The sequence below is a fragment of the Bombus terrestris genome, chromosome 7 (genome assembly GCF_910591885.1).
Source record: "Bombus terrestris chromosome 7, iyBomTerr1.2, whole genome shotgun sequence".
Taxonomy (NCBI): Eukaryota; Metazoa; Arthropoda; class Insecta; order Hymenoptera; family Apidae; genus Bombus; species Bombus terrestris.
The window spans coordinates 14,857,492-14,884,896 of NC_063275.1; the positions used below are offsets into that span (position 1 = coordinate 14,857,492).

A 27,405-nucleotide genomic window follows, 5' to 3' on the forward strand; every position below is an offset into this window, starting at 1 on the left:
CAATATTGTTCACAATCGCATTGCCGCGACGCTCGTCGACATATCGGAGGCGGACGTTCAATCAGAAGCGTGAACACCGCAGCTGAATACCGGAATTCGATTTTACCTCTTTTTAAATCATAAGAATTTTTATAAATCACATAAAAAAAAATTTTATTACACAGAATGTTTAAAGGCTTTTAAATTGGTATTAAAGAATGTTTATTAGATTCATATCTGTTTGAATGTAATTGAAGAAATTGCGTCTATGCAGAAAATTATTCCACTTATATGTAATTATCGAAGTTGGAAAAAATATATTTACACATGTAAATATACTCGCGTAAACAGTAATAAAGCTCCGTTCAAGTTTAAAATACTCAATGAACAAATAAATAAATATTATAACGAGTACATACTTCACTTCTACTTACATACTGTTGTATCTTTAAATTCTTCATAAATGCATAAACATTCACAATCTATTAATTATTGCAAAATTATACAAACGATATCGAAACCAAATATTTCCGTACAATACTTATATCATCATATATTATGACTAATATCATCGTTCAAACAAGAGATATGAATATGTATAATCAATATCCCTGTGTTCGACTACAAAAGAACTAGAGGAAGGGATAAAGATATGAAGAGAATTTAAAAGTAGAGATGTCTTGACAATGTATAGGTACGTATATTAGTCTGAATTCCTATATGAAGTGAGTTTTACTCATATCTGATATTTCTTCATTTTTAATATGTCAAAACATCCGTTACAGAAGCTGCCCTAAGGATACATTTTTGAAAGGAATCCTCTTATACGCTCCGTTCGTTCCTCTACAGAACCGCTGAATGTTCGCGTCGACGTTTGACATTCGTCGCGCCAGACGAACCGAATCAGACCTCGGGGTCTACCGTGAATCGTAAAACGCGTGCAAGAAGTCGTACGTGCGGCGTAGTCTCTCATATACGAAGTTACAGTCATGGAAACGGAGTAGTAGAGAAGCGATGCGGTAACTCAAATTCATTCGAAACGACGAAAACACAACAGGGGAAAAAGGAGGAACCGAAAAAACACGATGAAAAACTACGGTCAGTCGTAAACTTGTATAGTACAGCTCGATGTTGCAAAAGATAAAAATAGGAAGAAGAAAAATAGTCGATATGTATGTGTAGACGTTGCAGACACAGTATCCGAATTTTGAAATCCAATGAATTGTAGAATTTTATGGCAAAAAGCAGCAGAAATTATGATCAAATTGATAGATGTATAAAGTGATCCTCATGAAGCGACCAATACGGATATTTACAAAGTTTTAAGATATATGAGAAAAGTATACATGTACAAAATTGTTGTTTTGCAGAGATACGTCGCATGGCGTATAAAAACTATTTACTTTTTAAGGTTATGTGTATCGTAAAATCAAACCTTTCTTTCATCAATTTTTTAATTTATATATACACTGCGCACGTAGGTTATATTGTATATTGTTATTTTCGTAACATGTCCGTAACGCTGTACATTTTCAAACTTATTTAATTATGTTTAAATTATGATATATACATGTTCGAACAGTAATTCAGATACAATGCATATCATGTCTTTTAAAGAAATAAAAATTAATTTTCTATTGTCCTAACCTATCAAGATCGATGCAACTGTATAAAAGATCTGGCACAATATTGTAATCTGGTGTCTACGCTCTCCATCTATACCATATCGATCAATTTTCATATTCATATCGATATCTCTCTAATGGAGTCACTTTACAAGAATCACTATATATACAACCAATACATATGTAGCTTATATACATCAATTACAATAATCAAATATATCATTATATATTCTCGAATATCGTCGAAAACATCATTGAGCATGAAAAAGCAATATAAGCAATAAGCAAAGTCTTTATAAATATTGTTTGTACTCACAGAAATAAACTGTACCCCTGTCAACACTTTGACGTTTGATTAGTTCCTATCTCGAAGAGTTTGAAGGAAGGTATCACGACACTATTACAAAGGTTAAACAATTCGATTAGCACTTTACGATCGGATAAATTGAGTCACGTGAAATGAAAATGCGAAAGACGAACAACTTTACTGAACTTCGAAGATACTCCTTTCGTATTTACTAGTCGCGTGTGCGGGCCCACGGCAGACGGTATATACGGGTGCAAGTTTAGTTTACGGTGTCTCCACGGGTCACGGTGGCGCTGTACCGTCAGCGCGATCCTCAGTTCGTCACGGGGTCGCGAGGGGTACGCATTGCCTTCGTCGATTGGCCGTACCCACGTTCGTTCGTCATAACGCGCGAAAACTGTACTCGCACGCTTAACCTCTAACATTACGAAGGACGAAATTTCGTCGATCGTGAATCGTTCGCAGTTTTCTGTTAGTGATTTCTGTGCGGTGTCATGTCGCGAAGTTTCATGTTACGCGCGTGATACTTTATTTCCTTACAACGCAACGAAGGAGACAGTGCACCAAGGAAAGAGGAAGAGGAAATCAACGATTCAGCGTATCCTGCGACACGAAAACGCAAGGCACGCCGGCTATTTTTGCTGTCAAAAAACGTGAGTGTTATCTCTTACTTCCTATTTTCATTCACTTTCTTCGCTTTCGGTTCTTCGAAATTGTTTCGAACGTGCGCGTGGAACACGTCCCGTAAAGGAAGGATAGTTCCAATCGTTACTGACAGTTCGACAGACTTCGATTCTGACGCGTGGTTTAGAATTCTTGATCGCGCGCGAGGCGACGTGTTTCCTTTACCTTCCTGCCAATATTCTTAGACCGATAAAGTTGAACTTCCGTTTGAATAGCGCGCGTGAGTACATGTGTGTCGTTTCATGTATATTAGGACGTGTAACGTATTCGTATGCGGTGACATACTCGGCATAGATATACACGGTGCACTCTCTGTATACTCCATTTGACAATCGTATACGTTCTATGCATCTCGGTGCATTGTAAATCCTTTATCGTCAAAATTATTAGTATTTCATATATGAGATATATTTATACTGTGAATTTATAAGAAAGCACGAACCTTTCTAGTCCGAATGCATATTACGTATTAAAAATGTAAAATTTTTAAGAAAATGTGACGATTTAGAAGGCAGTAAGAACGAGAAATTTATAATCATAATTCAGGCGACAGCAGTGCAGTTCGCAATCACATAGGTTACAAAAATGGCGCTATTATTTGAAAAGTATATCTTTTTCGTATAACTGCTTATCGAACAATTCTTTTTAATGCAACGATGCAAATAGCATGTTGCATAAAATATTACCTAGACTGAATAACGTATATGAAAGCAGAATATTCTTTTTTATTTCATTTTTTAAATTACGTATTAATAAAAATGAAACGTGTTCTGTATGTTAAACACAACGAATTCGTTTTATAATAATGAGACGAAAAATCATTACGTAAGCTCTATGCGGTAATTTTCGAGTAATTCAGAATTATGACGAAACAGTAATTATTTAAATAGAGGAAATAGGGGAGGTTCAATTAGTACGGAAAATCCAACTCTGCTATTCTATTCAGGGGTATTTTCCCCGAAATAATTTTTCCTCTATTCGATGATAAAAAAAGTGTAGAGCATTCAAATTTTTTGAACCAGAAACTGAAGACAGGAGATGTAAAAATACTTTCTTCAAACATATTCCATAAATAAATGATACAAATTTCATTTTTCATTCATAAAACAAATCATTGATTTTGTAACTGTTTGGATAAAAATACAAAAATAAAAATATCGTAAAAATAATGCCAGAAAAGTGATGTAAAAACAAATCTATACATCGCTAACTATACACAGAAGCGCGGAGAAAACCATACAAACCAGAAAAAAACCAACACACGTTTCGCTTATTTAAGAAACTCCTAGCTTTCCCCGCTCGCTTACGCATACAATTCTAAACAAGAAGAATTACGAAGAAAAGTTCGAGTCTCCGTTTTCTCTTATCTTTCACCGTTTACCAACTGTTTCGTACACTTATCTCGCTGCGCGTCGCAACCAAGAGACAAGGTAACGTCCGTACACTATTCTCAACTCGCATCTATAGGTATAACGAGGACGTCCCCGTTCACGCATACAGCTAGCTGATATTAATCGTTTCGAAACGTAACTGTCATAAGGCCACGTGGAAACTGCACCACTGGTTGCTTCCTCGCGATAAGCGATTCTCTTTGCGTAATGCAGTAGCGTATACCATGCACGTCATTCTACTTATAAACTACTTCATGTCAACGACTCCTTCGAAGGTTCTTACGATCGCGATCCATTCACGTGTTGGTTTAGAACCTCTCTTGGTGTACTTTCTTCCTGCACTAGGTTAGACACGCATCAACTGGACGTGGCAATCTTCCTAAGATAATACCACGCGTGTTCCGTGGAACGACAGTTTTGCACAATCAACCAGTTACAAGCGTTTTGCACCGATAATAAAGCGACCACTGCATAAATAATTAATCGCGCGTAATCGGCGTATTTACGTCCATATTGCCGTCGGTCCGGCGAAAATTGCTTCTCTTTGTCGTGGAAACGTGAATTGCAAGCTGAATGATGCGTTTTCAAATCGCCCGGCGCGTATATTCTTGCCTCGGTTATTCGTATACGTGTGCATAGAAGAAACAATTTCGCAACGTAATGTTATTTCTTTCAGAGTAATTTCTTTCGCTTAATGCGTGGATTTAAAAAGGTTTTTCTTTACTGCCCGATCTGCGTGCTTTTCACTCGCTCGCGCTGTTTAAAGAAACTTTCGGTAGACATCGAAGGGTATAATTCTTCTTCGTCACCACAGCCACGTTTTCCAACAACAAAGAACAGAGCTGAAGTTAAATTATGCTTCCTCTGAATATAGATCGGCCTGAACAGAGCATATAAATGTAGTGTAGGAACATCAATCAACGGCCATATGAGCCATTATATTACTTCGGACTGATAACAAATAGCGTTTCTTCCGCGATAATTTCTCTTCCTGTTCGTTCTCGCGTCTTTGGTTCCTTCGCTTCCTTTTTTCGACCGTCTCTCATTTTCCTAGCATTCAAACGCTCATCTGCACAACAGTGGCCCGAACAGGTGCCTATTTTCTTACGCTCTCTCGTCCCGGGCACACGTACCGTTTATTTACTGTCTTTCTTGCCTCTTCTGTCCATTTCTCTCTTTCTTCCCCTCCCACTCTTTCTCGATGATCAGCCAAAACCATAGGAACACACGTATTACCCGTTGCTAGAGCAATGCTCGTGACTTGCTTGTTTATTGATTAACCATTAACGAAATTAATGGTAGCTCCAGGCTGCAACACAATGCCGCTATAAAGCTTATGAAGGTGAATTAGATACGGGACACTTGCGCGAGTTGCACTTATTCATGCATCATGTGAATAGTCGTTGTGACGCAACGATTGTTCATTTAACTCGTGATTTTCATCGATTAATTAAAACAAAGTAATATAGAGCCTGGGTTAATGATGCGTGTTATACACAGTTATTATAGATATAAATATACCGAAAAGCTATTTTTATATATAGGTATTATAATAATGATAATATCGTGTAAAAACAAGTAAATAAATTTTTTGTTACGATCTGATAAAAAGCTATTTTCATTAAAAAAATGTACCGTTATGCGGTGAATTTATTAATATCCAGTTGCTAATAAACATAAAAAGGAAGAAGCTACTTTTTAAGAGATGTATTTCAGGCCACATATTTCATATTTAATAAGAATCGAATCCTCCAAAAGAATGATAGGTAAAATTTTTGCTACAACCGGATGAATGAGACGATACCTTTAAATGGGTTGTAAAATGATTAAACTTCCCGAATTTCATTTGTAAATGAAGGGCATCGCGGATGTAGTGCCGTGTTCATTTTATAATGGCAAGAATGTCAAACAAGCAGGATGACAGTGCTCGGCCGAGAAGAAAGCTACACTTGACTATTTTATGTGCCGTACTCCTCTTCGCTCGGAGCCACGGAACCCTCTTGCATGCGCTAGTTCAGTTTCAAACTTTAATTAAAAAGGTGGAGTCGCAATAAGCTACCACCGGCCCCGCGTCCACCCTTCTCTTTTTCCCTTTTCACCCCCACCCTTTTTCCCTGCTTTCCTCTTTTCTCGTTCGTTGTCGCCGAAACTGCAGGGCCCCAGAGAAGTAGAGCTATTTTAATTTCATTTACCAGAAATAAACAGAACAATCAAATTAACGTAGGCGAGTGAATATGCACGTCCGGCTCCTGCCTTTGATGTATTCCCGAAGTGCGTATTTTCGGAGCAACCGCTATCCCCTTTCTTTCTCTTCCCTTCTCTCTCTCTTTCTTCTCCGATATTCTATTCGGGTCTCTTTCTCTCACGCGCGCACAGTTGCAACCGTTGCTTTCATCGGGGTATATTGTAACGCGTGAAAGGATAAAACCACAAGCAGGAATCCGTGAGCGACGATTTGGTATTCACTTTGTGCGTTTGTGAATTAATTAACGGATTTTACCGATGCAGAACGAAGAACGAACGCACGAAACGATCACCCAGGGGATAGAATTGCACAATGTTCACGCCGGTATAGAACTGTTACGAATTCGAATATCGACTTTCGTCTCGTTGCTTTTCGCCAGGAAACGCTCGGATTTTCCGAGTTTCCTAGCTTCGAATTCATAACCCGCGTCCATGGAGAACAATTGGAATCGATGTTTCCTAGCAGAACGATGATTTAAAACGTAGAGAAACAGGCGCGCTGCTAGATACGTGTTTTTTGCGACATATCTCTTTCTGTCTCTGTCTCTTTGTCTTTCTCTTTCTCTTTCTCTTCGTCTCTCTTTCTCGTTTCCTGCTCGTGAAGTGATGCACGAATCTCTATGACTCAATATATTCGAGGAACTACGCAGCTGGATTTACGGCCACGATAATAGTTAATAAGCTTTCATTAAGGATTCGGGGAAAATTGCTCGCATATCTCGTGAAATATTCGCGAACGTTCAATTACGTGCGTTCGCGATAATAAATTTTCAACGCACGGTTGCTGGGCGCACCGTTTGAATAGAACCCGTTACAAGGCAGAAATTAAATGAAAATTAGCAACCCGTTTTCAACGTTACCTAATTAAAAGCGTAATTATTTAGGAATTACCCGGGCCGTTCGCGGAACAAACAAACGCGCGAGCCGCATCAAAATTTCTCTGTCGATTCGGGAACGAGCCTCGTTGGCCTGTGCTTTCGCGTTTCAACGCTGCCTCGTTTTCGACACCACCACCACCGCTACCGGTTTCGATCGAACAATCACTCTTGGGCCTTTGGCCTTTCGACAACGGATCCTACGCTTTTCACGCAACGAAACACTCTATCCGGGGAGGAATATTTACCGAGACGTTTATTAGGGGCTGTTCCACCATCCCCGGCAGAGGAAGCAGAGACGAGCGTCTCTTTCCGCGTCGGAGCAATTATAAGGTCGTCCGATGTAACGAACGATGACACCGGGTCATACTCGGGCGCAATTTACTACGGCACTTTAACCAGGCCTCGTAACATGCAGCATCGTGGCACACCGAAACCTTAATTTCGCCCGAACAAAATATTTATCGAGGCCCCTAGGAGTAATTGCGTGCAAGACATCGTCACGTTGAAACAGCTCAGAGGCGCATAATGAATAATCGGTCTGTTCGCCGAGTGATCACGCGCGTGAGATTACAGTCACATTTTGTGCACGGTACTGTCAGCATCGCGTGCGATTAACACGTCGATTTCAGCCGCCAGGGGACTCGGCTTTCTCGTAAACATTTTTATAGGGATTTCACGATAAACGAGGCTATATCGGCCGCAGGCATCTCACTAGCCGCCTCAGTTATTATCGCCTGAGTAATTCTTACTTTACTCGTCCCTACCATTAATACATCAAACTTCTTCGTTTCGTTTCTCTCGTACCTGGCGAAATCATTGTCGTTCCATACGTGCAACGAAAAGAGTCCATTATCCAGAGTAGATTGCTCCAAATAATTAGAAGCGTGCTTGTTTAGTAAAGTGCTCGGTGTTTTAACTACTCCGACCTGTTACGGAGAAAAAATATTACTACTACCTACGTGGCGTTATTTATTCTTCCGTTTAGAGATCGCAGAAACAGCTCAAATCGTTTAGGTATCGTAACCATGTTACATAGGTACGTTTCGAACCTATACTTCGCCAAACTGGCATCGAGGTTGTTTAATTTAGGAACCTGTTCTCTCAGCACCTGTTCGACTACGAGACCGCTGGTCGTTGGACGCAGTAACAGTTGTTTAGGTCAGTCCCGTCTTCGTTAGACAGTTTGTATCTCGGCGTCTTTCCAAATAGTCTCGCGACCGTTTACCCATCACGCCTGTTACACTGCTATTTCGAGTTGTCGTTCAGCGCGAGAACGTAGAAGCGCGTCAGGCTTGTACCTCTCGGACGGTAAAGCGATCCGGTTCCACCAATAGAATCTGCGGACCACCTAAGATCCGTAATGGCAACGGTGTTACATAAAACCTGGTGCCGTCTGCGTGCTCGTTCAGGAATCTTATGCTTTTAGACCGCGAATCGATCTTTCACCGAGGCTGGCATGCAGCATCGATGAAACAGCCTGCGAGATGCTCTGCCATTGAATTTCTTTCCTCATCTAGCACACGCGTCATATCTTTCACGCCTGATATATTTCCTAAAGGGCGATACATCATTTGTCTTAGAAGGCGAAATACGCTCTCGCGCCGATACCATGTTCCAGCTCGCGCCACCCAGGGAATGCTTTATATTTATCGGGACTAATACCATTTCCATGCCATAAACTACTCACCGCGACCGCTTTTCCGTTACCAAGCTGCCTACGTTATCTCAGGCTGTACGAAAGTGGATATGCGTCAAGGTAACGAGAACGTTTACTGCGATGCGTGGCGCGCGTTATGTATGCGCCTGTATTAACCCATTATGAAAGCGTTCGTTTACCGCGCGTACCCCTATCGACATTACGTTACGAGGGCGGTGTTTAAAAGAGCCTCGTAGAATATTTTTAAAAATGTATCGTTGAATATGTATTCACTGGAGGGCATCGAATCCTCTCCGCTGAAGCACCATGTTCAACGAAATTGCTGTTTTCTAGTGGTTAAAGCGGCTTAGTTTATCCGCGCGATAAAACTGTTTTTTTTTTTTCTTTTCTCTATAGCGGAAATATTTTTGGACGGTATCTACAATTTTATTGTTATTATCTTGAGGCAACGGTGCGTCAAATTTCTGATACAATTATCAAATTATGGGATTGGGTATTATTGTATAATATTTAATCATAAGTAGTACCTTGTCTTATGTTCCTTTATACTTAGTTGTAAGTCTATCAAAGTGTTAAATCAAAGATCAACTTTCTCGATCGAAGATACATATCAGGACGTTAAGCTTAACGTCTTATCTCCGAGAAGCCTGTTGTCATCAATTGCAACCTTCCCGTTAACGACGTTGACGAAACGGTAAGCGAACTGTTTCGTAACGGTGGTTGTTCGTAACTAGGAACGCAAACATGCCAAGTTCGATCCGACAAGACTGAGAGAGCTAGCCACGTCGTTGGCGCGCGTACAACACACATCTCCCTGTGAGATAATGCATTATGAGAGTGCAGGTTCAGCGCGCACCGCACGGAAAGCCTTTCGGAAGGTGCAACTAGGTGCAAACTTCCGAAAGGCGATAACTCGTTCTAACCCAAATAGCCCAGTTGCAGTAGGGAGTAGGGACTGCGGGCCGATCGTGGCCCCGTTTGTCTACGTTTGTCCTCGTTTGTCGTGCGAACTGTGTGCGTTGTGTACGTGTTCTTTGCACCAGAGCACACTCAAGGGCAAACAGGAAGTCTACCGGTTTGCACCACTATCTGTCCGCGGTAGTGTGGCGCAAACATTTGTTCAGGACACGGGGCGAAACCGGGACGAGACGCGTACGGCAGCGATGCGATATCAGTAATAAGATAACGACTGTCTGGTGAACCGAGTCCGCCTTTCCTGCTGCTGCTGTTCCTGTTGCTGTCCTCTCGCCTTCTTCAACGTCGTATTTCTTGTAGCAAAGAAAGATCTCCGCCTCTTCGTCCGCCTATTTCACGCTGGAGAACGTCTAGCCTACGCGAACGCGCGTTCGCCGCAACCTCACGCGCCGATACACGCTCGTTTGTTCAAACTTCCTTACCGAGGGTCCTCGAGCAAAGTTGCCAGTTTAACTGTCCGCCGTTCTGTCTCTCTTCCTTTCCTTCACCATTTTGTATCGATCGAGTATCGAGCGAATTTTTGTCAAACCAGCATGGAACCACAAAATGCTTGCTCATGCTGAAATTGTCGGAAATCGACATCGCGAAATGCTAACGTCTCACAGAGTACATTCCGCTCCGTAATGTCGTCGCTGCGAAAACTTGAAAACGAAAATCATAACGGGGAACTATCGCGCGGCAAATATTGATCAATCGTGATAGAAACTCGACGGTTGATTGAATTAAAGTTGGTGTGTCGAAGCGTCGTTCATTCGACACGATTATTTCAGTCCTCTCCCGATATTGAATACCTGATCCCCGACGATTACTCCTGTCTTCTCTGCGAGAGCCGTCGCTGGAATTGAAATCTTTCAAATGCCTCGGGTACACCGGCGTTCTTACCGGTTCGTAATGGCGTCCGCTCCATACGAAAGTCCCTACATGGATATCTGGATGCACAAGAAGAATATTTCGTAGTATTCTTGGTCCGGTCGATCTCTCCGCGTTTGGGATCCCTCGGCCGCGGCGCTGTCGGACAAAAGAAGAAAAGAAACGCATGCGTGTATGTATGCGCACGGATACGAGAACACACTCTGCCAGATACGTATGATGAGCCTCTCGCAGTCACGCGTGATCCGTCTATATTAAGGGAAAAGAAGAGGAAAAAGAGAAGAAAAAAGAAAAGGAACGAAACAATGATCTCTTCCAGAATTTTTGTAACGGACCGCAGTTACGAACTTGCCTAACCCTCTGGGATCGGTGTCCGTATCCCTGCGCCAATGAGCCAAGCGCGCGCGTGTGTGCACGATTTTACATTTATACTGCTGCAACCCCCGAACAAGGAACAACGTATGCTACAGCAATGGGCGAAGATTGGCATTGGGTGTTTGCGAGGCCGGCGTCGCGGCCACCCAACCCCATTTCCGTACGGTGTGAGAGTCGAGCATGTGGCAATAAACAATTTGTTACGTGGAGGGTCGAGGCCAGGCGGCATACGCTCTCGCACGTTGTATCCATCTTCTTCTGGCGTACGCACGGTGTTGCTCCGCACAACGTCGACGTAACAATCAATAGCAACGCGTCACGTTTTCCGCAATACCTTCGGTCACGTCGATCGTTAACCTCTCGATTATCGTTGCGGTGAGCGCGGCAATCGACAACGATCCAACCCGTCGCGAATGTCGTTCATTATCTATGCGCTTTGTTCCATCGATAGCGATTCGCGATGTCTAGCGCCGATAGCACCGAGTAGATACGCCGATCATCTTTTATATCGACTTTCGTGTCGACATTTTTCAAATAGTATCTTACAAAAAGACGAATTTCTTTACTTCCAAAAATTGTTACCGGCAGAGAAGCTCGTTTAATAGGGTATTGTAAGTAGCCTTTTATAAGATAATGAGAATATAATGGAGCTCGTAATATCGTAAGTTAATTTTGTTCTATCGCATAGAGTTCCGACTTGTTAACCCTGTTACAGAGAATTCCTTTGGTGTATTCCATATATTCCTATCGTTCGTTACCACTAATGAGATTACGCCTGTCATGCGTCAATCCTGGAAAATATAAGCTCTCCCCACGGCACTTTCTTTTATTCCGCACCACCCGATCGAGTAGAAGAAATATATCGGCAACGTTTGTCCCCAAATCAATGCACAAACGAGCGCGTGAACGCACTGTGCGTTTTGCACAGAAACGCAAGAACATCGGCGAAAAATCTACTTGACTTTCGTTTGCGCGAAGACGAGGAAGCGCTGGAAAAGGGACGGAAATTCCTTCTTTTTTTCTCCTTGTTCGACTCCCCTCCTTCTCTCATGAACGCCAGCCGGCGGCGTTATACGAACGCAGACGATAAGGGAGAGGCGCAAAATAAAATGAGATCGCATTATGTGCACTCGTGAAAAGGAGCCGGAGGGGCCGAGGTCGCTCGCGCATGGATCATATAGCTGCCGATGCAGATTCGTACAAAAGTGTTTTGTATCACAGATACACGCACGCACACGACCGTGTCTCAGCATTTGCGTCTTCCTTTTTACGCGAAAACGCGATACACGCGGACTCTCTGCGTCTGTCGTCGTGACTGATTTCACAGAGAGTAGAGGAACCACCGAACGCGCGCCGACGCGTTTATAAGACGACGTTTTGTGAAATCGAGGATTTACTCGAGCAAAGATGGGTGCATCAGTCGAGCTCTCTTCATTAGAACGATATCCATTGACACGTAACATCGCGGCTCTTCTCTACGCACGATTCGTTCGTATTTTTTGCCCCTCGCTAACCCTCCTCTGTTTCTGTCGTTTTTTACCTTCCTCTCTTTCCCTGCGTTTTTCGTTTTGCAAAGTCACGCTCGGCGGGTGACGGTGTTCACCGTAGCAAAAATGTACGTGTTTACGATTCGCGCGAACGATCGCGCGATTCCCTTCCCTCGTCTTTTCATCCGTTAAACCTTTCCGTTTCCACGCGTTTGTATCGCGCTTCACGAAACTCCTGACTGACGTGGCTGTCGGGGCGTCGTGATGAAAACCGCGCGGTAACGGAACTCCATTAATCACGTGGCTTTCGTCGCCTAATGAAAGGGCAAAATATGGCAGGAGTCGAAAACGACGAGATAGAACGCCGCTGTGGCTACTGAAGTTGCCATTGCACTTCTAACGCGCGCGTGTGTCGCTGCCTCCTGTTAAACGATTTAAGTCGAGATTTTCAACGTCGTCGTGGAAAATACGCGGACGGTGTGATCACGTTCCGTGTTTCGATAGCTTGTTTTCGCTCGGGAAACGAAAAGGATATTACAGAAACGAGAAATACCGATCCGCTTAAAGAGAGATTGTACTTCGTGTCTTCTATCGTCGCTGTAAAGCTTTATATTTATTACATTTTTCTATCCGTTGCTTGTGTTTATTCGCCATGAAGACCCTTCTGTTCGTTTATCGCAGGTTCCTTTGGCCGGGGATTCTATTGTAAGCTTGAATTCGAATTTCTCTTGTTAAGCAGAAGACGCGAGCAAGAAATCGATAAAAGATCGCGTTGTCTCGAGACTCCCCGCGGCAACTTCTACCGATTTCTTGTCACACAGCATGTAACTTCTCAAAGCCGATAATGCGATAATGGTTGTAGAAAAATTACGTCAGCTCCGTATATACTTCTCTTCGTACCTACGTTTTACCGACGAAAATTTCAGCAGCATTTATTATTGTAACGGTATTTCTTCCTATAACTCGAGACTCTGCTGTAAAAAAAGAAAGTTACTCTCCCGGCTATGTAGCGTTAGACAAGAAAAGATACATCGTGTATATACGTATATATATATATATAGGAAGAGTGTTCTATTAAAAAACTTAGAGCGAACTATTCTAATAAAATGCAGCTTGCACATCGAACGAAATATATACGCGTATACCTGCACTCCCTTTGGCGGTTATACATTCAATCTAGGAGATTACAAGTTTCGAAACGAAGTTCACCAATGAAAAAAGTGAAACGAGAAAAATTGGATTACCCCGGCAGGCAACCGACGAGAAAGTATCTCTCCTCGTGAATCTCGAGACGAGGTGGTTGCGGTCAGGTTTCTAGCGTTGCTCGCAACGACAATGAAAGCGCAACGATAATAGCTTATTATTACATCGTATACCTGTCGGGGATACGCACAACCCGTTCACATTGTGAGCTCATTAATAACACTGTACGATTCAAGATAACGCCACGAAAACGGACACGTGGTTTACGAACGCGTTTAGCAAATGCCTTCTCCGTGTACCGTGGATCGTAGTCACGCATGAACGAGAAACACTTGTCGCTCGAAATCAGTTAATTCATCGGCTAACACGGGCAAAAGATCGAACCGTGCAACACGGGAAACCACGAGTTTCCGCTAAATTATCTCGTTTTCATTCGTAGTTAATATTACGCGGAATATTTTAATGGCGAATATCGGCAACGGTACTAAAAACCGATGATTATTCATATTCCATTCATACAGTGCCACGTGTCGATTTAAGCTCTTAAAAATCCAATTTGCTCGACGAATATCTCAGACCTACGGCATAAATGAATTAAAAATCACGGTCACGCGAGGATCGCGTATGAATTTCACCGAGCGAGACCGAAACTCGCAGAATTGCCCTTCGTATACATAAAACGCGCGTGTTGCTCGTGTGCATATGCACATTGCAGCTGATGACGCGTGACACGTGCGCGTCGTCGTTGGGAATCAATTAGCCCGACATGCACCGCTGCCCCTGGGATACGTGTAACACCTTCCCTGCCGAGCGAACGAACACTTTTCGACGTTCGACATCAGCCGATACACACCCATGCGTGACTATACAGAGTGATCCGCAAAAATTCGACTACATTTATTAGATTTAATTTATTATGTACGAAATTTAATTTTTGAAACTTCATACATAGAAAAGGTAAACATACATATCTATGCGTATAAAGAGGATGTTTGTGGAGTTCATGAAATCTTTCTCGAAATTCAATTATTAAATTTGCAAATGTTGTCGGTTAAATCGCTAGCGAATATAGACAAGTTTCTACGATATACCACATCTACCTACGAATTTCACATTATTGGCATCTTACTCTTTGGTGTTTGACAGTCAATATTGACACATCGTAAATCTAAGGTAGGAAATGCACAGCGAGTGGTCCAGATAGAATTACAACCCTTGGGTATAATTTCCGACCGAACTTCACGTAGCAAATCGAATCGTTTCGAACAATGCATCCACTCGGCAATTACAGATGATTAGATTTTGGATTTGTATATTTTGCAATCCGTCGGTGATTGAAGGTAAAAAATTGCTCCGATGGAAACTGTCTGGTAGATCCACTGAAACGTCGGTTGATAGCGATATGAAACGGACGCAAACCAAATTCGGAATGATGCACGTGAAAATCTTCACCGTTGATCCGCGCGTTTTTGATGGACGAAATAACTGAAGCCTGATGTCCAGCTACTATCTAGCACCGGGTTTACGCGCATCTGCACATGTAATCCCTGAAGGGTTTATAGGCCACCATCGTAGCATATATGTACATAAAGTTACATACCTCTAGAGCGATCAACTACGGTGGGTGTAGGGGAGTGCATGGAGGTTTCTGCAACACCCTCGCGCAGCTCGACTCGTTAATTAAAACTTGCCATGCTCGACTCAGTAAACACGACTACGCCAGGTCATGTCAAATTTTGCTGATCATTTTCGGCATGTAAACTGGAACAGGTTTCGATAACAACGTATCGTTCATATTTTCTCTATACATTATTCCTCTAATAAACGAACTTGTAAACGAGGTTTGGTACTTTAAAAAGTAGAAAATCGAAAATGATTGGAATGCCGAGGGATGGCGAACGTGCGTGTCGCCACAATAGGGGATAGATAGTGGATGTTCGATGATGAAATGGGAATGTACGGCGCTTAGCATACCGACATGATTTTTAGCCTATCATCTAGATTGCACTAGATTGCGGTCGCCCGTTATCCGTTTATGCACCGCAACGAAGTGATATGTGGCAGGAACAGGGGTCAATATTATCCAATACCAAAATCGATCCATAATTATTAAGCAAACACAATGGAAATGGGCTCCAAAGCATGCCTGGACAAATATGATTACATCGTTGATGTGAACATTCCGATCAATATAAACTGTGCGGTGGTATTCTCTATCCAATTACGCTTATGGGGTTTTGTCTGTAGGTCCGTGGAAATCAATCCTCGCTGACCGTGCATTGATGGTATCGCCTAATTAGTTTGATTATTCCGCGACTTCCTGGACTCGTCAACTGCGAACAAAGAGCGTGTTATGTGCTGTTTTCGGAAATGAATAGCTCGCTTTAAATACCCCTCGCGTATTAACAACTATGTTATATAATATACTTTTTGCGCAACATTTTCCACGTCCGTTCGCTCGCTCGTTCGTTCGGTTTTATTTATCAAAATGTATCGGGCAGCCATGAAAGAAAATTATCGAGCTGAAAAACATCCTCGCTGTAATTTCACGGTACGTATAGCAAAACGAGGGAAAGAGAAGAGAAATAAACGAATCCAAATAACATCGTGCCTCCGTGTGCAATCCAGAAATAATATGAAAGTCAAGTACCTAGATACGTCGGTAATTCCATTTGATTTTATTGCACTTCCGGCAGTTGGCGCGGTCAAAGAATGGGCAAGAATGTGTGCGTGTCAGCATACGCGATAATCGTGATGCGCGAACGTGTCTGCCGCGTGATGATGGAAGATTCGAACGCGCGATAGATGACGACATAGTCACGAGGCTGATTTGAAGCGTTTTCGGATGAATGTAGTGCCATTCATCGTATGCCTAATTAACACAACCTCGAGGTGTTCTGACCCCGGCATTGTGCGGGCCATGGGTGCGCGCGTAGCGTTCCTTTGCGAACCGCGAGCGGTGAGAATTTAATTAACCTGTTCTGCATTTGATAACCAGCAAAAACTTCCGGTTGGTGTCTTTTGTGAAGTGGTCGTAATTAATATTCCACGACAGAGGCAAAGAGCAGAAGAAGCCGGGGTGGTTGCAAGGAACAGGGTCGGGACGCGGAGCTGCGAGAGAATTTCAGTCGGCATCTCTCGCGAGCGAAGCACGCGACGCTGCCTCTTAAAGGCGGAGCCAGAAGAATTTTCGGATGACGAATTCGTTGCTTTCGCAGCATTCGCACCGAACCATAACGTTGTTCGGAAAGTGTTTAATCGGACGTGCAAATCCATCTATCCGGAACAGTTACGAGTATTTCGCTGCGTGCCGCTTTCACTTTCACTTTTGATTATTGGATTTGAAATAAGTTCGAGTCTAGAGTCTCTTTGACACGGAACGTCTGCAAATTTAAATGGTCTTGAAAAGATCCATTTAGTATGAAACAGAAACAGGCTCGTTCCAGCCGGATCTTTAAGAATTCACGATTAAAAATTAATCGAGAAGCGACGAAGTTATTGATTTAGGCAAAGTTAAATTTTCCTCCGTGTTTAAACTATTTTTATTCGACTATAAACTATTATAACTATTATATATAACTATTAAGGTTTCCACGCCAAATTTTATTTCATCTCATCGTTAGATCTTTCATAACTAAATTCCATTACAAAAGCTAAATAAAATCATAAACCAATTAAGCTGACAATTTCATTATTTTTTATTTGCTTTCAAAAGTACACGATATGTAGAAAAAGCACTACTTTCTCTGTTCCTCGATCTACGAATGTATACGTATCCATTGACGTAGTAAAGTATTTTTCGCTTGGCGTGTACATTCTCAATAACACCCCCGGATTGAATGGATGTAACGCAAAGTTCGAGCGAGCGGAAGAAAAGTAATCGCAGGTTGGTCGGTGTAGCCGTGAAATCCGAGACTCGAGAGCAACCCCGTCGAAAGTGAAATACGTACACAGTCACGTTACGTCTCGACGCCGAATCCCATTCATGTAGTAGACCCGTACGTGAAACGGTGTGTCTGCGTGACCGAAGTAAGAAAATGGAGAGGAAAAAGTGGCAGGGACAAGGGCGGGGAGAAATCGTATACGCGGGCAAAACACGGCAAAGCAATTTCTGTACAACCGCGTTTTCTCGTTCCCGCGAAAGGAATCTTTGCAGCGAGACGCGGGGGAATTTACATGCGTGTGTGCGTCACGTCTGTGAAAAAGGATGAACTCTCCATGAATCGGTTCGGAGCGCACGATTCCTGAGGGTTCTGCCTTATTGCGAATTATTCCACAGCCTCGTATAGCTTATCGACGCTCTCCGTGAAACTTGACGAGCTCGTGTACACCGACAGACCGCTATCGATTTCGCTGTCGTTAATGATAATTAAGGCCTGGCACGATGAGATTTCGCTAATGGAAGATAATATACCGTCCATGGTATCGTATTATTACTCGATTTTCCGTGTGAAAGATACTCGTTTAACCGAAAATTTTCCCACGTAACCATTGCAATCATTTACTTACACGTTAACGATTCCTCCTATCTCTCCTCTTTTTACACGTTTTTGAGACACGTTACGCTCATATTTAGAAGCCACATTGATCAACTGTATTTTCCATAAACTTTCATTTTCGTTAATCGAACGAACGATCCAAGTTCTACTTTTCGCCAAACAAATTAATCGTTTACATCGACAAAGTTACTTGTAATGGAGAAATGGCACAAATAATCGTAAACTTCAAAGCAAATTTTAATGAATAATATCTGTAACGACATTACCTTTCGACTCTTTTAATTCACGAAAGTAATCAGTATGTCTGCTAAGTACATCGCGATAGAGCTAGGAAATATAACAAATTGAATTATCGAAAGGAGAAATACTTGGAAAGAAGCAAACTGAAAATTCCTCATATAGAACACGAGAGGGTTTGAAGCGTACTTTATGAACGTTATATACCAGAGAGTGTACATAAACATTTTATCCACGGTTTACCGATGGCGAGGAATAGTACACGGCGAAAGAGACGAACTCATTATCGATTTCTCTGAATCGTCCTTCGTACATTTGCCATTTATCGTTGAGCGATTGGCGCCAACCGACTTTCCGCATCCGGTTATCGGTTTTATTAATTGCCTAGTAATCAAGAACTCTCCGAACGATTGTAATGTAATCAGCGAGTCGTCCGGGTATAATCGTTTGAAGAACGCGCGACTGCCTCGGTAACTCGCCCGCTTATCGATACTCTCTCATTAATGACCATCGATATAAATTAAGAACGAGAGTTAAGGTTAGCCGCGTTTTAATTCCGCACTTTTATCGTGGGTACCAATTTTCGTCTATTATTCGTTCGAAAAATTATTTACATTCAGAGCATACAAGAATGGTAAAGCGTATTGAGCACTAAATCGACGAGACTTAATGGAAGTTCGTGTAACAAAGTCAAAATAGAAGGTACAAAAGGAATAATACCGGTGGAACGAAAAATAGAGAGAAGGATGTGTTTGTTCGGTTTTATTTATACCAGACTGCTTTTATTTATCCCGCGACCGATATCCATCGTGAATCGATCAAACACTCGATGACGTACAACCGACAAGACAGAGAATACCGCGTATAGCGTGGAGCGACAAATATTCGAAAAAAAATAGCTAACAAACTTTCATCATTCTTTCGGTAACCGACGTAACGTGATGGATTGAGAAAGATCTTTCATTATAGATTTTCAATTTATTTTTCGATACAGATAGCGCGCTTCATTCATCTTGCGCGCTAAGTGATCGCGACACGTATCCATCGAGGCCCGATGTGCATTTAGATAACGCAATTTAATGAGTAATTTGTCGACTATGAATCTCTAACCGACGATTATAGCCAACTATTACGAATTATGTCAGATCGCGCGGCTATAAAACGAGAAATACGTGTACGTGTACGAGTAGAAAGAGAAAAATATAATACGCACGATCAGTGACGTTGCTCCGCGACGAGGCCTGCATGCATATGTATCTCTCACGCGTGCAACAGGAGAAGTTTCTCGGTAAGGCCAACGAACGACTCGCTACATATTTATTTCTCGTAGTCTCGTCATTTGAGTGGAAAGAAGATATCCGAGAATATCAGGGGTGGGGGAATCGCTGGAAAAAGTATTTTTCTGGCATCACTGACCCTGGACAATGGGAGAGGAATTTGTAACTAGAGTCGAGAAGAACGAGTCACCCTCGGCAGCGACTTCGTTTAGACAGACTCGGTCTTAAATGAGATTCAACGAGGCAGCCTTATCTCCGGCGTCGGTCTATTGCGAGATTGCTGATTGCTCCCTTCGTTCCTTTAATTTACGATGAATCGCGCGTTGCACTCGTAATAAGGCTGGACGCGATGTCTCGTGCTGAATGGTCGTAAGCTTACATTCGAGTAACGAGCTGGTGTCATAATCTCGCTGCGTGTGCTACCGTCACGCGAGTTACGATGGACCGTGCAACCTCCACCGACACGATTACACGCAGAGAGGAAGGCCTGGCATAAATAAGAAATGCCGGCGCGGCCAGTGAGTTATTATCATTTCTTAATTAACTTTAGAGGTTCCTATTAACTTCTTTCCGCCGACGGCTGTACTGTCGCGAAACATTTATTAACCGGCCGCCTGAATGGAGGTAGTAAAACACGCGTTTGATAGAATCCCCTTGTAGAATTTTACTCAGTCAATGAGATGTCCCCTCTTGAAGAAGATCGGGAAGTGGTAAGAGTTAATAGAGAAATCCTTGTATGTAAATAACCACAGCGATCTTAAGGGGATCGTGATTTTAAGATTCAGACAGTGAAGGGAAATAGGTACGTGGAAATGTCGATGATTTAAGCTCTTTGACTTTCGTCGAGTATAAGAATAGATAGTATAGAAAACAACCGTGAAACACGAACAAGTCGTGCGACGTAATGACAGTGGGTGTCGCTGGATGTCCATTTACATAACGAGATTATTTCATTTTCCCCACGAATGGAGCCGTAACCCCACATGTAAATCGGAGACACGTGAAAGGCGTACGATCACGGGTGTTTGAATGCGAGGATCTTTGATCGCGATTGTTAGACTCCCTTGTGCGACAATAGCGCGTACAAAGCGCGCATCATGATTGAAAAATTCAATGACCGGCATAATCCGTCATCTGCGCCAGTGCGTTGGAGATATAGCAGAAAGGTTACGCTAGTAGGTGCGTCACGGTAGAACGGACAATCGGTTTTTCTGGTAAACGACAAAAGAACTGCGCCACGTATTCTCTTGGAGGACGTTGCTCTAACTATGTTTCGTCGGGAAATTAAAAAATAGTACCGAATTACTTGCTTTTGTTCCTTTTGAAGTGACATTGTCTGTAACACAAGCGAACCGTACCGACATCAAAGCGTCGACCAGTTGAACAAGCGAACCACCCAGCGTTATTCGACTAATTTCTAACGTTGAGCCAGAACTCATCGCGACGATGGATCATTAATTCATAGCGTATTCAACAATAGGCTTCCGTTGTCCTGTTAACCGGTTTATTTGGTCGAGTGCGATGTCAAAAGTTATTCGAAAGTAGGCTAACTGGCCGGAGGGTCCGGCGGAGGGTCTGTAATCGCGTGTAAGCTCCCATTTTCATTCCCGTCCGTGCGGATTTTCTGTGAAGAGGGTGGACGCGCGCCTCTGAAAAGGATTTATATATCGTGATACAAGGGATACAAGGGGTACGACGAGTCATGGATAACAGAAAGCAGAACAGAACGAAGGCAGAGAGCAGACACAAGTGGAAGGAAGGGAGGAAGGGAATGAGCACAGAAAGAGAGAGAGAGAGAACGAAAACGAGAGAAAAGGAGAGATGGAAGCAGAACTATGGTAACATCAAATTCAAGTACCACCCTTTTGTTCAACTTGCTAAATTATTAATGGGTACCACGTAGTAAGAGCCACGCGAGCTACGTTCGTTCTATGTTCGTGCAGCTTCTGCATATCCAGCGACGTGAAAGGAGTCGGACATCGGGCGTGACATAAATATGTAACGTAACGCGTCGCTATGAAAAATGCACTGGAGATTATAAGCAAACGGATACCCAGCCAGGAGAACGGAAAATCCTGTTGCTCGGTGGATAACAATTTTCGATCCGCATCTTCGATATTACTTCGTTCAGTTTCGTTTTATTCTGCGTAACGACGTTTCCTGGTCGCTTAGAACTTCTCTCTTATCGTGGAGAAGAGAAAGAACCGATCGATCGGTTTTTTGGCCGAGATCGAAGCACGGATTCTTTGATCCTCGGTCAGACGGTTTGTCTACAACTCGAACTATCTAGGTCGATACATTCTTTCGCTCTAAACCTGGCGATAGTTCAAGACCATTCTTCTTCGCGAAGCTTGCCTCGTGACTTCAAATACCTCGCAGCCGAGATTCACCTTTTTTATTCAAAGAACGTATCTCTGAAGTATTTAAATTCTTAAACGACCAGGGATAAATCAAACGATAGGCCTCCCCTTGCAAGATTCGCGGCATATTTCACAGGCATAGAGTATATCCGATGCTAGAGTACTCGATTTTGGACCGGATGACTGGCTCGTGCGCGCACCTTCTTTTTTTTCCATTCCAGCTTTCCCGGGGGTAATCGCGTAACCCGATATATCGACGATATTTTCGGTGGATCTAATATTAATTCCGTCATAAATCAGAGCGGATGCCTCAGTGAAAGGGCTCGCTCAGATTTATTGGTTGGCAGGTAGGACGATATGACGAAATAACTCGATAAAGGTCTGGCACGAGACTGAAAGGGGAGGTTCTCCCTTTCTTTCTTTTTTCCTTCCGTCATTCGACGAGCTCGTGCTTTCCTTCTTCAATCGCTGTTGTTTCTCCCGATTCCTCTTCGTCACCGTTTCTACCTTACCCTTTTCTGTCGCAGCGAGTCGTGGTTGCATCGCGTTCGAAGCTCGGATCACGGGGATGAAGCGCAGCGTGCAACACAATGCACCACGGCAGATGTGCCCTACTCAATGGAACCGCGCATAGCCTGGTTTCCCTCTCCTCGAGTACTCGCACGTTCCCTCCCTCTTCAACGACTCTTCTCGACCCCCTTTTTCACTCTGGTTTGGTTCACCGATGCCCTGACACCGTCTCTTTTTCACGCTCGTTATGAAAATCCAACTTCCACCCTGTCTATCTTTTCTCTTCCTCCCTCTTTTTCGTTTTTCCTACAAGCTATCCATATTCTCTCACTGTGCGCGCACGCCTGCATGAATTAGCATACTCTCGATATCACTGGCTCGGACATAATCGCTGCGAGACGACAGCAATTTCGAATATGAGCGGCAAATCGGCGGTATTCGCTTGATTACGCTTCTTTTTCCCAGGATCGGTTCTCCGAGCTTCGAACGATACGCGCCTGGTCTCATTAACTCCGTTCAATTTGCTCAAACAGACGGAGAAACCGAACCGCTCGTGTAGTCACTTTCAATCGTGACCGAGTAATTTTTTACAGTTCGACCTTCGTAATTGCGCACTCGATTGTAACTAGTTAATTCGCGAATATGAAGTGGCTCGTTCCGCTGCTACGAATAAGTAATTAGCGAGAAAGTTTCTACTTTTCGTGTTACTATCCTTTCGTTGTTTTTAATTCTACACCCTGTTCTTCGGCTTATATTTTCCGTGCATGTATGTAACACCGATTAACAGATATTTTCTGCTATCCACACGTAAATTGCGATCTCTTAATTATCCGAAAATTAATTGTTTTACGGTATTATTGGAGTTTTGAGTTTACGTGTTTCAACAAAAAGATTTAGCGAGAGTAATCAACGAGGTCGAAGTAAAGGATATTTATTGGCTGAGCTAAGAATATTTTTGATGAATAAGGTATGTAATTTCTAAGGTAGAATATTTCTCTAAATTTTTATAATAAAAGACGATTGACAATTAAAGAAAATATTCATGATATGTCTTTTACAAAATCCATCTACATTTCCATGTAAAAACTCGAATCAGTAGCTAGAATAAACAAACTGTGAAATGGCAGGCGCGTATGTCACAGCCATGTGCACGAAATATTTAAATTCCTGGTAGAAGAAGCTTCTCTGCTTCCTAAATTTTCTATAACATATTCGCAGCGCTTTCGTGTTTACTTTCCTAACATTTCTGGCATCCAAGACAAACGACGAACGTCTACTCCGTAAACGAGTACGGACAACTGACAAACAACGACGATCGTGGAAACTCGGAGTCCCGTAAGAATGATCTTTTGTTTAGAAACGAAAGGTGAAATAAATTGAAGGCAACAGAGGGACGAGAGAGCACTGAAACGCGCCACTCCCGATATCAAATACGAGATCGTTGCACGTGTTCCCACTTGTCGTTTGTTCTTCTTTCGGACCCCGACACTTTTTCCCCCTTTAGAGACAGACGTACGAATTATTACCAGCAATACGAGCGTGCACGCCGCGAGAGTGGTTCCAGTTATAATGGACACGAGGATGGAGGATTCAAAGTGCACGGAGCACTCGTTCCTCGAGTGTTCGCCAGTGTACGATTTGTATCGATGCCACCAATCCACCCCTGGGGTCGTTTCGTGTGTTCAATTGGAAATACCGTCTGTCGTTTCGGTGCCGCAAATTAAGACGGGAATTTAAATGTGCGCTCGTCTGCATTTTTCTGTCTCTTTCTTTTTTCGCCTATGTTCCACTCGTTATATGCGTGCACTTGAAAAATCATAACCATTACGGTGACACACGGTGCATTGTGCATCAGCACACGAAAACTCGTACACGACTCGTAATCGAAATAATGAATTACATTTCTGTATTTTCGATACCCCGCGTCGAACGTGCCGAGTTTCCTCTCTTCGTCGTTGTAATTAATTAAATTTTAGCGCAAGAGTGGCGTTTCCATCGTTGACCGTTCGGAACGCGTCGATTACTTTTTCGAACAATTTTACAAGATCTACACAGTAACGATCGTAGCAGGTATGTACGGCTTCGAAAATCGTTACGTTGCTTGTCGCTAATATATTTCAAGCGATAATCGTTTGCGGTGGTAACGAGTCTCGAGCGTTCTCGAGACACTTGGCGACTCTGTGTGGAACACGAGCTCGTAGATCGTGGCAAGTTCGAAAGGGGTTTGCTTGTAAGATCGTAGATTTGCGTCTCGGTGAAAAGCAACGTTCGATGCTCGGGAATGTGTCCGGTGTAGTCAATGGCGACCTCCCCGAGGGAACGCGCGTGGTGCTTTCGGTGAAAGGCGGCCGGACAGCGGAATAACTCTTTTTCGCAATTACTCCGGGTACTTCTGGCGCGCGCAGAAATGCCCGCACGGCACGAAAGTACTCGCGTTCGTGTCGCACTTTATGTGTACGTTGGCTGCGTGCGCAGAAATTGAATCGCTCATGCGGAATGAAGCGTATTAAAGGTGATTCGATTTCTTCGTTTTATTCTCTTCGGATCAAACAGGTTTTCTGTCAAAGGAGGAGAGGGATGTTGTTGCCAGCCGGAGTAGAAGAAATCGTAATCAACGAGCCCCAGTAATTACGTGAGAATAGAATGCTAATAACGGGTAGATCCTTTTTACGCGGGAGATTAGTATGAAAATCGATTTCTAATATGTCAGAAGGAAATTGCTTAAACGAAGCACGAAATTTATTGGAATTCGTCGATTACGGTGCAACATCAATTGAGAATCAACTTGGAAAATTGAGCGACTGGGAATGTCAGCAAAAACAGTTACGGAGATTACGATTTCTCGGAATTGAATGATCTGCGAATCAATCTCTGAAGTTACGAGACCATAAAGCGAAATCGCCCGCCGACACAAGTATACGTACCTTTGCTATTTTGAAATTCATACTTGCAGCAAAGGTGGAAGGAACGATCTTCGCCAGGCGCCCGTTGCTCGCACGGTCGTTAAAATATGCATCGATCTCAAAAATTGCACGATTTCCAGGCATCATAACGGACCTAGACAGTCGTGCATTGTCCCGATCTATCTGACTGCTCGCGATATAAATGTTCTACGTGTTTGTAAATTCAATCGTGCGCCAGGTAATACCTTGGATGTGTGATACAGCCTGTCTCGACGATATTGTCTCACGCTCGATGTCGCGTTACTGTCTCGCATCTGCGGCCTTTTCGTGTCTGAACATCTGGGTCTTCCCGTTCGTCGAGACGCAATAGAGCTTCTCCATTTGATTCCGAGCTGTTACTTTATTAGACCGCAGCCTCGGACGGCGATGAACCGATATTTCCGTGATTCCCCGCATCAAGTACCTCGGTATTCTCCGGTTGCAATCCGCGAGAATAGACATCCGTTATTTGTGGTTGGAACGCGTACGCGCTCTCTGCCGTTATAACGTTCAAATTTGTCCGGAAACGTTTATACAGAGGTACAAATTGACGCGATAGGTGGCGTCGGTCACCACCCCCGGCATTAGTTTGCCTTTCACAGATATTTCACCGGGCAAATTGCGCGTAATTATCGGCAAGCAACTCTCCATCCCTACCACCTGGTTAGCCTGTAGCGAATTTCCTTTTTCGCTCGCACGCACGCAGGTTCCGAGGTTGTTTTCAAGCCCGATCGATTCCCAGTCGGTTTTTTACCTGGCGCTCATTGGACATCGATGAAAGGGAGCATATGACGGTTACGTCTGTGATCACCGATATATCGAATCCATAGTCGGCGGTTTTGGGGCAATATCGTTGCTGGTGCACCCTATTCTGTCTCGCTCTTTCCTGTCTCTTCTTTCGAAATGTACTCGTCTCTGTTCGCGAGTGTGCGCCTGTATCTTTTTTTTTTTTTTATTCATCCCGGTGTTTGCCCAAACTGGATATCCACGGTACTTTTCCACGCGTGGTCCTTTGTAACTCGCAATGACCGCTTTTTCGTCCTTTTGTGCCGGTAGTTTTCCATTGCCCGTATTTGCTTTCATTGTTTCTGCCGGACGCAGCCGCAGCTCCCCCGCATTTTCATGCTTTTGATCTGACAGCATACGTACTCCTCCGCTCACGTGAACGGACGATAAAAAACAAGCAACGAGAAAGGAAAGGCAGAGAACGGGTGGTGCCGCGAAAAACTAACTACACCCCACGGACACTCTTTCTCCCTCTTATCGACGACTTTTTACGCGTACCATCCGATTTCACCCCTGTTCCACCTTTACAGTGGCTTCGTCCCCATCCTTGTTCCGTCTCTCCCGCTCACCACGGCTACTACCGTTCACGGGCAATAATTTTCGCGGTGCTTACGAAACTTTTGAGAAATAAATTTCCACCTGGCTGAGCCACCGCTCGAATTTTATGTTACCACCGAGGGGGATTAATATAATTCTTTCGCTCAATTTAGGAACGAGGTTAAACAATGGAGCATAACGGTAACGAGCTCGGGCTGTTCATTACGAAGAAAGAGCTTTGAGAAATTAAACAGGTAATAAAGCAGATTTTTTGATAAGGCCGGAGCCGGCTATTTATTTCCCGTCGTAACTACGCTTTAAACGTATTGCAGCGTAATGCGCGAAAGAATCGCGTAATTATATGGAAGAATAGCTCGTTTACAAATATAGAAAGAGAAAGAGGGGAGCGAACCGGAGTCTAAGGCGAATTAAATATTCAGGAATCCTAGCGTGCCGGTTTTTCCGTCGTCGTCTCTGTGAACATGAAATTTCAGAGAAAGCGACAGCAGCCAGTCTGGCCACAGTATCCCCTCAAGTTCGTAGTGCGTACTCGTCGGTAGTGGTGTGACTGCACCCTCCGGC

The 27,405-nt window shown here is 43.3% G+C and overlaps 1 protein-coding gene across 3 annotated transcripts in view; it reads left to right on the top strand.

Moving 5' to 3' along the window:
• The first annotated feature begins 2,216 nt into the window (after positions 1 to 2,216).
• LOC100645523 (discoidin domain-containing receptor 2) overlaps positions 2,217 to 27,405 on the top strand; it is a 159,842-nt gene continuing 134,653 nt past the window's right edge. Inside the window, exon 1 of one of the 3 annotated variants that reach the window (XM_048407694.1) lies at positions 2,217 to 2,564. The gene's annotated coding sequence lies outside the window, so the exon portion shown is untranslated. Of the gene's footprint in view, positions 2,565 to 20,097; positions 20,207 to 27,405 lie in introns of those variants that run through there. The other 2 variants (XM_003396603.4, XM_048407693.1) reach the window with 2 other exon arrangements.